The following is a 12727-nucleotide window of genomic DNA, read 5'->3' on the forward strand; positions in this document are numbered from 1 at the left end:
AAAGTAGGACAAACCAACCAGCTTCCTTATACTTCTCATTCTGACAAAGCTGTAGAAAGATATCACACATGTTCACCCTGAGCCTCAACTTTCACCAATACCTGATCTACCAGTGGTGATATTTTGCGTATTTGTTTCACCGCCTCGCTCCACGGACTAGCAGTGACCTCTTTACTGCTGAAGGCAGAGTCATCAATGTCTTTATGACTAACCAGACTTGAAAACCAATTTAGAAAACTCATCCTTACAATTTTGTTTCTCCAGAACCACTCCCAGTACCAAATGTCTTAGGCTGGGTTCTCTAAAGAAGCAAAACCAGTAAAGTATATAAATATATATCTAGAGAGAGATTATTTCAAGGAAACAGCTCACGTGATTGTAGAAGCTAGAATGTCCCAAGTCCACAGATCAGGGTAGAGGCCTCTCCCAAGTCACACAGCTGCAGAAGCTGGCAAGCCCAAGACTGGAAGGTCGGAGAGCAGGGCTCCCACTCACAGGCTGTGCAGATCGACGAATCCCAGGTTCGGCAGATGAGCTGACAGCCAAGTCCCAAGAACAGGATATAAGACGACAGGAAGCAGCCACAGGATCCAGAGAGAGCAATAACCCAGAACGTCTGCTTATGTACAGATGCAGGCCACACCTCCCCAAGGAGACTCCCTTTCATCTGATTGGCTATTCACAGTGTATTCAATCATGGGAGTGATTACATTAAAACACAGAGAATCATGGCCCAGCCAGGCTGACACACAATCTTAACCATCACACAGACCAACAAGCAATAATAAGTTGTTAGTATTTATGACAGGGAAAATACTGGGTGCAATGGAAAAAGACAGCAGGAGCACCTGTCTGAGGAAGATTAAGATGAAAGGATCAGTAAAAATTTAAAAGTAAAATTTAGAACGAGATATGAGGGATGAGAAACAGCCAGGCAAAGAGGAGGATTGAGCATGCCAAGCAAAGGGAACAGCATATACTAAGACCTAGAAGAAAACATGGCAAATTGTTCAGTATGGCTACAGCTTAAAATGCTAATGAGGGCATGGTAAGAAATGAGGTATGACAGTTCTTCAGCGAGCTTTTGAAGTTCAGCCTATAGTACGTTTGCTTTCCCAACAATTCTGGAACAACTAAAAACTTTTGTGCTTAATCTGTTACTCGTCATTTAAGACCCTGACCAACATAATCTCTCTTATGGAAATAATTAGCCTCCACACCATAACAATCAACAAAAAAAACTAAATATTAAACCATTGATCACTGTGCTTAAACTTATTTACACAACTTTATTTCCCACAGTGTATGTATAAAAACAAAGAAAAGAGACTTATAAAATGAATAGATGACAAAAAGCTGGCAGACATAGCTAACAATGAGTTAAGTTCTGTACCTATGTTCGAATATATCAATTGTACAAATTCAGGTACAGATGAATCAGGCTTAATACAGATCCTGTTAAAGTCCTGACAGTGTTAATTGTAAGATCAATGAATGAGTCAACAACAACATGTAGTAGTCAAAAAAAGGGGGAGGGAGGCAGAAAGAAAGAATGAAATTTCTATTACCAGAACACTAATCCCAGCATTATTGCTGAAGATAATTCAAAAATGGTTGCAGCTTTACATCGACAGAGGCCAGAGATTCAAGCAGGATTCAGAAGAGTACGAGGAATGAAGGATGTCATCGCTGATGTCAGATGGATCTTGACCAAAAGCAGAGAACACCTGAAAGATGTTTACCTGTGTTTTATTGACTACCTGAAGGCATTTGACTGTGTGGATTGTAGCAAATTACGGAAAACACTGCAAAAAATGGGAATTCCAGACACTTAATAGTGCTCATGCAGAACCTGTACATGGATCAAGAGGAAGTTGTTCGAACAGAGCGTAGGAATACTATGTGGTTTAAAATCAGGAAAAGTGTGCATCAGGGTTGTATTCTTTCACCATACTTATTCAAGCTATATACTGAGCAAATAATCCAAGAAGCTGGACTAAATGAAGAAGAATGTGGCATCAGGATTGGAGGAAGACTCATTGACAACCTGAGATATGCAGATGTTACAACCTTACTTGCAGAAAGTGAAGACTACTTGAAGCATTTACTGATGAGGGTAAAAGAAGACCACAGCCTTCAGTATGGATTACACATGAACATAAAGAAAGCAAATATCTTTACAACTAGACCAATAAACAACATCATGACAAATGGCAAAGACATTGAACTTGCTAAGGATTTCATTCTTCTTGGATGGACAATCAATGCCCACAGGAGCAGCTGTCAAGAAATCAAACAATGTATTATACTGGGCAAATCTGCAGCAAAAGACCTCTTCAAAGTGTTAAAAAGCGAAGATGTCACTTTGAGGACGAAGGTGTGCCTGATCCAATCCATGGTGTTTTCAATCGCCTCACATGCATGTGAAAGCTGGACAACAAAAAAGGAAGACTGAAGAACTGATGCATTCTGATTGTGGCACTGGCAAAGAATACTGAATACACCATGGACTGCCAGAACAATGAACAAATGTGTCTTGGAGAAAGTACAGACAGAATGCTTCTTAGAAGTGAGGATGGTAAGACTTCGTCTCTCTTACTTTGGATGTGTCATCAGGAGGGACTAATCACTGGAGAAAGACATTATGCTTGGTAAAGTAGAGGGTCAGCAAAAAAGAGGTAGACCCTCAATGCAATGAAATGACACAGTGGCTGCAGCAACAGGCTCACATATACCTACTATTGTGAGGATGGTGCAGGACCAGGCAAAATTTCATTCTACTATACATAAGGTCTTTATGAATCAGAGCAGACTGAACAGCAATTAACAATAACAATCGGATTGTGGCATTGTCGAAGAATACTGAATATATTATGTGCATAAACCAGGTGCATAAGCGAAAAATATAAAATGAACCTCTCAGCCTTACCCCTTCCCGGACACATACCTGTAGAACATATGGTTAAAAGCATGGGTTATAAGGCCACACTGCATGGTTTTGAAACCCACCTCTACTATTTACTAGCTGTAAGAAACTGGGCAAATTATTTCTTTGAGCCGCAGTTTCCTCCTTTACAAAATGTAGATATTAACAGTACCTAGCTCATCGATTTATTTTGACGTTTAAATGAATTAATACACATTGAAAAACAAACCAGAAACCAAACCTTAGCTATTACTAATATGCACTATATATCCCACGAACTGGGCAACATTTCATTCTGTTCCCTATGGTATTGTCATGAGTCAGAGCCAACTCAATGGCATCTGTCTTAGTTTACTAGTGCTGCTGTAACAGAAATACCACAAGTAGGTGGTTTTAAAGGATAGAAATTTATTTTCTCACGGTTTAGAAGGCTAGAAGTCTGAATTCAGGGCACCAGCTCTAGAGGAAGGCTCTCTCTGTCTACCTTAGGGGAAAATTCTTGTCTCAGTTTCTCTAGAGTTCTTCTCAGAGTTCCTTGGAGATTTTCACTTGGCATCTATCTTTCCCCCATTTGTGCTTGCTTGTCTCTGTGCCTAATCTGCTCTTTTTATATCTCAAAAGTGACTGTAGGTTTAAAACACACCCTAGGACACTGATATGGTCTCATTAACGTAACAAAGAAAACTCTACTCACAAATGGGCTTACATCAACAGCTATAGTGGTTACAATTCCCACACATCTTTTGGGGGTACACAATTCAATCCATAACAGCAAATAACACCAATCTATCACACAGGTGTACACAATTCTCAGGACTCATGTACACCTTTAGAATTGAAAAAAGTAAAATCCTTACTATTTAGCCAGATGAGAAGGAATTTTCATTGCTTGCTACTAAAAACATTATATTTGATTTTTTAAAGGATATTATGCTCAATTCTGGGTATTCATTAAGATTCAGAATACACAAAAGATGGGTGTGGGTAACAATAATAGTGGGGAACCCTAAAAAATGAAATAAGGTGAACTGCTAGACTGAGAAAGTTTAGAAGGGAACGTCACAACTGTCCTCAAATATTTGAAGGACTGGAATACTGAAAAAGGATTAAACTTAGTATCGCTCCAGATAAAGCTAGGGAAGACAGATTTTAACCTAAGGAACAAAATCTACCAATATAAACAGTTGCCTTAAAAACCGGTTTAAGTATTCAAGGAGAAATAGATCAATTCTAAAAATAAGGGTATGATTCCTGTACTGGTTAGGAAGTTGGATTAGATTACCTCCAAGAACTCTTCCAACATAAAGATTCAAGAACATTATGGACAAAAGATAGCAACCATTAAACATTCAATCAAATCAAGAACCACAGAGGGGGTTTTTTAAAAAAAAAAAAACCAAAACCCTTTGCCTTCGAGTCAATTCCAACTCATAACGACCCTACAGGACACAACAGAACTGCCCCATAACGTTTCCAAGGACAGCCTGGCAGATTTGAACTGCTGACTTTTTGGTTAGCAGCCATAACTCTTAACCACTACGCAACCAGGGTCCACAGAGTACTAAGGAAAAATCAGATTCAAGAAATCAAGGATATGGGGTAGAATTCAAGAAACAGCTACAAAGACTTCTGTCAAAAAGAGAACTTGATAGTTGATATCTTGCTTTGATTTTGGAGTTTTCTTACCCATGAAACAAAATAATGACTTTAAAAAAATCCTTGACTAAAATTAATCTGCCAGTAGTTTTTCTTTCACCTGAAATTCCAAATCCTTTCTTTCTGTTGACAGCCAGGCTTACTAAATTTAAATCTCAAAAGATATGGCTGGGTGGAGGGGCAGAGACTATCTTGTGAACTGGTATCTGCTGATCTCAATAAAAGTGGAAGGGCAGCGTTCAAGCAATAATGTTAAGATTAAACAATTTATTTTCTATATTTCTGCCTCCTCTACTCTTTATGAGCTCCATTGTACCTACTTTTTTTGAGCCATTTGCTTTTTCTGGAGTCAAAATGGTCTCCTTACACGCACATAGAATAACTGCTCAGAATAAATCTTACGTTCAAATATAGGTGGGTTTTGATTATTTTTAACATTTCCAAATATCTACCTACATCCTCTAGCTGGGATTTAAAGTTATCTTTCCATCACCACTACTTACACCTTGGTACATCGTCCATTTCACCACTACTACTTACCCTGATGGACCACTGGTGTTGCAGTGGTTAAGAGCTACCACTGCTAACCAAAAGGTCAGCAGTTCAAATCCACCAGTCCCTCCTTGGAAACCCTGTGCGGCAGTTCTACTCTGTCCTATAGGGTCTCCAAGAGTCGGAATCGACAATAGTAAAGGGTACGTACTTACCCTGATACATGTTCCACTCCTTAAAGAGTCTACTCAGTGTCCACATCCCAGAGCTATCCACACTCCCCCCTTTACTACCTTCTGTACCCCTCTGAGATGAATTCCTATTTAGTACCTTTGCAGGACACTTGGTGGTGCAGTGGTTAAAGCCCTCACATGCTAACCAAAAGGTCAGCAGTTTGAATCTACCAGCGAATCCTTGGAAACCCTATTGGGCAGTTCTACTCTGTCCTGTAGGGTTGCTATGAGTCTGAATCAATTTGACAGCAATGAGATTTTTTTTAAATCCACATCATACAAAACACACGAAGTTGAGTAAAATGAAAAACAAAAAGAAAACAAGATGAATGCCCACTGAAGGATCAATCTTATCCTACTTCACAGAATTTCATATCTCAAAAGTAATACAACTCCATATTTTATATGTAAAAACAGTGATCCAAAGAAATTAAGAAATATGCACAAGATTTTTCTAAAAAAATGTTTTTCTTATTCTTAGAAACAAAGGCTTACCTAATTGTAAAAAGAAGCTAAAAAAAGAAAGCCTCCAGAACCTTCTGAAAGAATGAACAGACAAACTGTAATACAAGAGTTAAGAGGACAGAAAGTTGGGGGGAGAGGGAGGGACACGTAGGTATTATATATGAGTTGTGGTAATTAAACAAAAATATATATTCCTGCCACATAGTAAGTCCAGAAAAAGATCTCCTTCCCCTTCAATTAATTCAGTGGCGCTAACTCATTGAAGCTTTATGGTAATAATTTTTCAAAGGGCTACTTAAGACTCATCAAACTCACAGTTTAGAGTAGTCCTGATCAACTGCGAAGATGAAAAATCATACTTTTTTCTCTTTTCTTAGTTGTTCTTCCCTTCACTTAAGATGATTCTTGTCTATTTAGTGAATTCTCCTCTCCCTCCCTTATAACCATGAAAGAATGTTTTCTGCTGTGTTTAAAACTTTGAGTTCTTGTAATAGTGATCTCATACATTTGTCCTTTTGCGACTAATTTCACTCAGCATAATGCCCTCCAGATTCATCCACGTTGTGAGATGTTTCCCAGATTCATCACTGTTCTTTATCGTTGCACAGTATTCCACTGTGTGTGTATATACCATAATTTGTTTATCCATTCGTCTGTTGATGGGCACCGAGGTTGTTTCCATCTTTTTGCTATTATAAACAGTGCTGCAATGAACATGGATGTGCATATTCGCGTGACAGCTCTTATTTCTCTAGGATATAATCCAAGGAATGGGACTGCTCAATCGTACGGTACTTCTATTTCTAGCTTTTTAAGGAAGCGCCAAATCGATTTCCAAAGTGGTTGTATCATTTTTACATTCCTATGAGCAGTGCATAAGTGTTCCACTCTCCAGAACCTCTCCAACATTTACTATTTTGTGTTTTTGGGATTAGTGCTAGCCTTGTTGGGGTGAGATGGTATCTTATCCTAGTTTTGATTTGCATTTCTCTAATGGCTAATGATCCTGAACATTTCTTCATGTACTTGTTAGCTGCCTGAATGTCTTCTTTGGTGAAGTGTCAGTTCATATCCTTTATCCATTTTTTGATTGGGTTATTTGACTTTTTGTTGTTGAAGTTTTGCAGTATCTTGTAGATTTCAGAGATTAGACGCTGATTGGACTTGTTGTAGCCAAAATTCTTTTCTCAGTCTGTAAGCTGTCTTTTGACTCTTCTGCTGAAGTCTTTTGATGAGCATAAGTGTTTGATTTTTTGGAGCTCCCAGTTATCTAGTTTCTCTTCTGATATTTCTGCATTGTAAATGACAGTTCGTATTCTGTTTATGCCATGTATTACAGCTCCTAGTGTTGTCCCTATTTTTTTTCCCATGATCTTTATCGTTTTTAATTTTATACTTAGGTCTTTCATCCATTTTGAGTTCATTTTTGCGCATGGTGTGAGGTATGGGTCTTGTTTCATATTTTGCAGATGGATATCCAGTTCTGCCAGCACCATTTGTAAGAGACTGTCATTTCCGCATTTAACGGACTTTGGGCCTTTGTCAAATATCAGCTGCTCATAAGTGGATGAATTTATACCTGGATTCTCAATTCTGTTCCATTGGTCCATGTATCTGTTGTTGTACCAGTACTCTGACTACTGTGGAGGTATAACAGGTTCTAAAATCAGGTAGTCTGAGGTCTCCCACTTTGCTCTTCTTCAGTAATGCTTTACTTATCCAGGGCCTCTTTGCTTTCCATATGAACTTGGTGATTTGTTTCTCCAACTCCTTAAAAAATGCCATTGGAATTTGGATCGGGATTATATTGTTTATCTGTAGATCGTTGGGTAGAATTGCCATGTTCACAATGTTGAGTCTTCCTATCCATGAGCATGGTATGTTTTCCCACTTATATACATACATCTCTTTCAGATTCTTGCAGTAGTGCCTTGTAGTTTTCCTTGCATAGCTGTTTTATGTCTCTGGTCAGATTTATTCCTAAGTATTTTATCTTCTTGGGGGCTACTGTAAATAGTATTGATTTGGTGATTTCCTCTTCCAAGTTATCTTTGGTGGTTGCATGTTTAGCTTGTATCCTGATACTTTGCTGAACTCTTCTATTAGTTCCAGTAGTTTTCTTGTGGATTCTTTGCAGTTTTCTGGGTATAAGATCATATCAGTTGCAAAAAGGGATACCTCTACTTCTTCCTTACCAATTTACATGCCCTTTATTTCTGTTTCTTGCCTTATTGCTCTGGCTAGGACCTCCAGTACAATGTTGACTAAGAGTGGTGATACAGGACATCCTTGTCTGGTTCCCATTCTCAAGGAGAATACTTTCAGACACTCTCTGTTTAGCATGATATTGTCTGTTGGCTTTGTATTAATGTCCTTTATTATGTTGAGGAATTTCCCTTCTATTCATACTTTGCTTAGAGTTTTTATCAAGAATGGGTGTTGGATTTTGTCAAATGCCTTTTCTGAATCAATTGATAAGATCATGTGGTTCTTTCGTTTTATTTACTTGATGGATTACATTGATTGTTTTTCTAAAGTTGAACCATCCCCGCATACCTAGTATGAATCCCACTTGGTCATGATGAATTATTTTTTTGTTACGTTGTTCAACTCTACTGCCTAGAATTTTGAGGATTTTTGCATCAATGTTCATGAGGGACACTGGTATGTAATTTTCTTTTTTTGTGGTGTCTTTTTTTTACCTGGTTTTGGTGTCAGGGTTATGCTGGCTTCATAGAATGAGTTTGGGAGTATTCTACCATTTTCTATACTTTGAAATACCTTTAGTAGTAGTGGTGTTAACTCTTCTCTTAAAATTTGGTAGAATTCTCCAGTGAAGCCATCAGGGAAAGGGATTTTTTTTTTTTGTCGGTAGTTTTATTATTATCTCTCCAATCTCTTGTTATATGTTTATTTAGTTTTTCTACATCAGCTTGTGTTAGTTTAGGTAAGTAGTGTGTTTCCAGAAATTTGTCTATTTACTCTAGGTTTTCAAATTTGTTGGACAACAATTTTTCATAGTATTCTGTTATGATTCCTTTAATTTCAGTTGGGTCTGTTGTGATACCATTCATCTCATTTCTTACCTGGGTTATTTGCTTCCTCTGCTGTTTTTCTTCTGTCAGTTTGGCCAATGGTTTATCGATTTTGTTGATCTTTTCAAAGCACCAACTTTTAGTCTCGTTGACGTCTTTCAATTGTTTTTCTATTCTTCTGTTTCACTTACTTCTGCTCTAATTCTTATTATTTCCTTTTTTCTAGTGCCAAGGGCTTTTTTTGCTGCTCTCTATTTGTTCGAGTTGTAGGGTTAATGTTTTGATTTTGGCCCTTTCTTCTTTTTGGATGTGCACATATATTGGTACAAACTGACCTCAAAGCATTGTTTTTGCTGTGTCTCAAAAGTTCTGGTAGGATGTGTTTTCATTCACATATGAGTCAATGAATTTCTTTATTCTGTCCTTGATTTCTTATATAGCCCAGTAGTTTTTGAGCAAGGTGTTGTTCAGTTTCCACATGTTTGGTTTTTTTTCCTTGCTTTTTGTTATTGCTTTCTATTTTTATGGCCTTATGGTCAGAAAAGATGCTTTGCAATACTGCGATATTCTAGATTTTGTTAAGGCTTGTGTTGTGGTCTAATACGTGGTCTATTCTGGACACTGTTTCATGTGCATTGGGGAAAAAAAGTATACTTGGCTGCTGTTGGGTAGAGTGTTCGGTATATGTCCACCAGTTCAAGTTGACTGTAGCATTTTGATCTTCCATGTTTTTACTGAGATTCTTTCTGGATGTTCCGTCCTTCACCGAAAGTGTTGTTTTGAAGTCTCCTATTATTATTATTGTGGAGCTGTCTCTCTCTCTTTTCAATGCTGTTAGAGTTTGTTTTATGTATTCTGGAGTCCTGTCGTTGGGTGCATATTTATTATGGTTATACCCTCCTGGTGTATTGACCCTTTAATTATTATATAGTGTCCTTCCTTATCCTTTGTGGTGGATTTTGCTTTAAGGTCTATTTTGTCAGAGATTAATTCTGCCACTCCTGCTCTTTTTTGACTGTTGTTTGCTTGATATATATTTTTTCCATCCTTTGAGGTTTAGTTTGTTTGTATCTTTGAGTCTAAGGTGTGTCTCTTGCAGGCAGCATACAGACGGATCATTTTTATCCATTCTGCCATTTTGTCTCTTTATTGGTGCATTTAGTCAATTTACATTCAGTGTAATTATTGCTAGGTATGAATTTAATGGTGTCATTCTGATATATTTCTGTGTGTGTGTGCTGTTGACAGTTTCTTTGTCCCACTTTATTTTCCGTGCTGAGTCATTTTTCTTCATGTATTTTCTTTTCACCTTTTTCATTGTTGTTGGTTTTGTATTTGCTATGTCTTTATGTTTTTCTTCTTTTACATTTTGACGTGTAGAGTTGTTTCCTTTGTGGTTATCTAAAAATTTATCTCTATTTTTCTAAATTTAAACCAATCTTTTATTTCTTGATATCGCCTTAACTTTTTCTCCATATGAAAGTTCTATGACTACACTATTTAGTCCCTCTTTTTTAATGTTGTCATCTTTTACATATTGATGTCTCTGTTTCCCTATTTTCAGTTTTTAGCTTTGACTTATTTTTGTGACTTCCCTATCTATGTTGATATCTGGTTGCTCTGTCCTGTGTTCTAGTCTTGGGTTGTTACCTGATATTATTCATTCTCTAGCCGGAGGACTCCCTTTTGTATTTCTTGTAATTTTGGTTTGGTTTTTACAAATTCCCTTAACCTCTGTTTATCTGGAAATGCCCTAATTTCGCCTTCATATTTGAGAGACAGTTTTACTGAATATATAATTCTTGGCTGGCAACTTTTTTTCCTTCGAGGCTTTATATATATCATTCCATTGCCTTCTTGCCTGCATGGTTTCTGCTGAGTAGTCAGAGCTTAGTCTTATTCTCTTTTGTAGGCAACTTTTCGTTTATCCCTAGCTGTTCTTAAAATTCTCTCTTTATCTTTGGTTTTGACAAGTTTAATTATACTATGTCTTGGTGACTTTCTTTTGTGATCTACCTTATGTGGGGTTCGACAAGCATCCCAGATAAACATCTTGTTATCCTTCATGATATCAGGGTACTTTTCTGCCAACACATCTCCAACAATTCTCTCTGCATTCTGTTATCCTCCCCGTTCTGGTACTCCAATCATTCGTAGGTTATTCCTCTTGATACAGTTCCACATAATTCTTACGGTTTCTTCATTTTTTTTAAATTCTTTTATCTGATTTTTCCTCAAACTAGCTGGTGTCAGGTGCTTTACCTTCAGTCTCACTAATTCTGACTTCCACTGCCTCAATTCTGCTCCTGTGACTTTTTATTGAGTTGTCTAATTCTGAAATTTTATTGTTAATCTTTCGGATTTCTTTTTGCTGTCTCTCTATGGATTCTAGTAGCCTGTTAAATTTGTCATTCTGCTCTAGTATGGCTTTCCTAAACTCTTCTATTGCTTTGTCTGTGTGTTCCTTGGCTTGGTCTGAGTTTTGCCTGACCTCCTTCCTGATTTCTTAAAGAGCTCTGTACATATTAATCTTTTGCATTCTACCTCTGGTAATTCCAAGGCCTTCTTTTCCTCTGGGAGATTTCCTGGTTCTTTGTTTCGGGTGTTTGCTGGAGCCATCACAGTCTACCTCTTTGTGTGACTTGATATTGACTATTGTCTCTGAGCCATCAATAAGTTACTATATTTACTGTATGTCTGCTTACTGTGTCCTAGCTTCTTGTTTTGTTTTGATATACCCAAATAGGTTAGGTGTGTGAGCTACTTTGATTATCAGTGTCTTTGCAGCTCTCGGTGTCTCTGCAGCTCTCACATCCTGTCACCAGGTGGTCAGAGCTGCTACTAGGTATGTGAGCCTAGAAGTCTGTTTACTTTTTTTGTGTGAATTCACCTCAGGTGTTCAAGTCATCAGTCACTGAGTGTGTGGTGCAGGCTCTCACCTACAGTCCTAGAAGGGCAGTACTATGTAATGGTGATTGGAGCAGGCACAGGTATCTGGCTGCAGTAAGACATTATGTGCTAAGCAAGGTAGCGGGCTGATGGCTGCCTCTGAGTGCCTAGGTGGAAAGCGTATCTCTGTTCCCTACAGCGCACTGGTGAGTCGGTTCTGCAGCTGGACCTTGGGCACCCAATGCTGTTGGCTGTAAGGACTGGGAGGCACCACTTATTCTCAGACCACTGTCATGGGTTGCTAGGTGGAGTGGGTGGAGCCGCCAGTCCTCAGGCCCCTGATGTAGGTGGGTGAGGACCCTGCTTAATAAACAGAGTGGTGTGAAATGTCACAAATCCACCACTCCCCCTTAGCTGTTGCAGTTGAAAACAGGCTTCAGGAACATATCCTGTTGTACTATACTAATGAGGACCTATGCTGTTGAATGGGCCCACACAGGTCTATGCAGGGGTGGAAGGCATTCAAAGTCCATGGACCCCTTATGCCTGTGCCTAGGCAAAGGGACAGTGCCTGCTCTGAGTTCTCGGCTTAGGGGGTGTGGCAATTTTTTAAACCGAGAGACTGGTTTGGGTGCGGTTAGCCCTGAGCTCTCAGTTTAGGGGATTTGGCAGTTTCTTTTTTTGGTTAAGTTTATTTGTTCCATCCCCAACGCTGGGAGACTAACTCAGGCATGACAGGTTCCACTTCTGGTCTAGGAGTGCAGCAACAGCTGAACACTGCCAGACCGGGACCGGAGCAGAGTGGGTAGGGGCAGGTGAGGGGAAGAGAGGCATTTCCCAGAGGGGGAAGGGTTATTTTGATCCCACGCAGTAGGTTAGACGCTTGCACTTAACTTTCGCAGATCCAGCACCAGGTCTCCCTGGCTCCGGAGGCTTGCACAAACTCTCCGCTGCTTGGTTTCTCTCAAGGTGGTAAAACACGTCCTGGGCACTACTGCTTGCCTCAGCCACGTGTGCCAAACGATCTTGCC

General features: G+C 38.9%; 1 protein-coding gene across 1 annotated transcript in view; it reads right to left on the reverse strand.

The window, feature by feature from the left end:
* XKR6 (XK related 6) overlaps positions 1-12727 on the reverse strand; it is a 501357-nt gene that overhangs the window by 449197 nt on the left and 39433 nt on the right. The gene's annotated exons all lie outside the window — the stretch shown is intronic.

Source organism: Trichechus manatus, unplaced genomic scaffold (assembly GCF_000243295.1).
Source record: "Trichechus manatus latirostris isolate Lorelei unplaced genomic scaffold, TriManLat1.0 scaffold00091, whole genome shotgun sequence".
Lineage (NCBI taxonomy): Eukaryota > Metazoa > Chordata > Mammalia > Sirenia > Trichechidae > Trichechus > Trichechus manatus.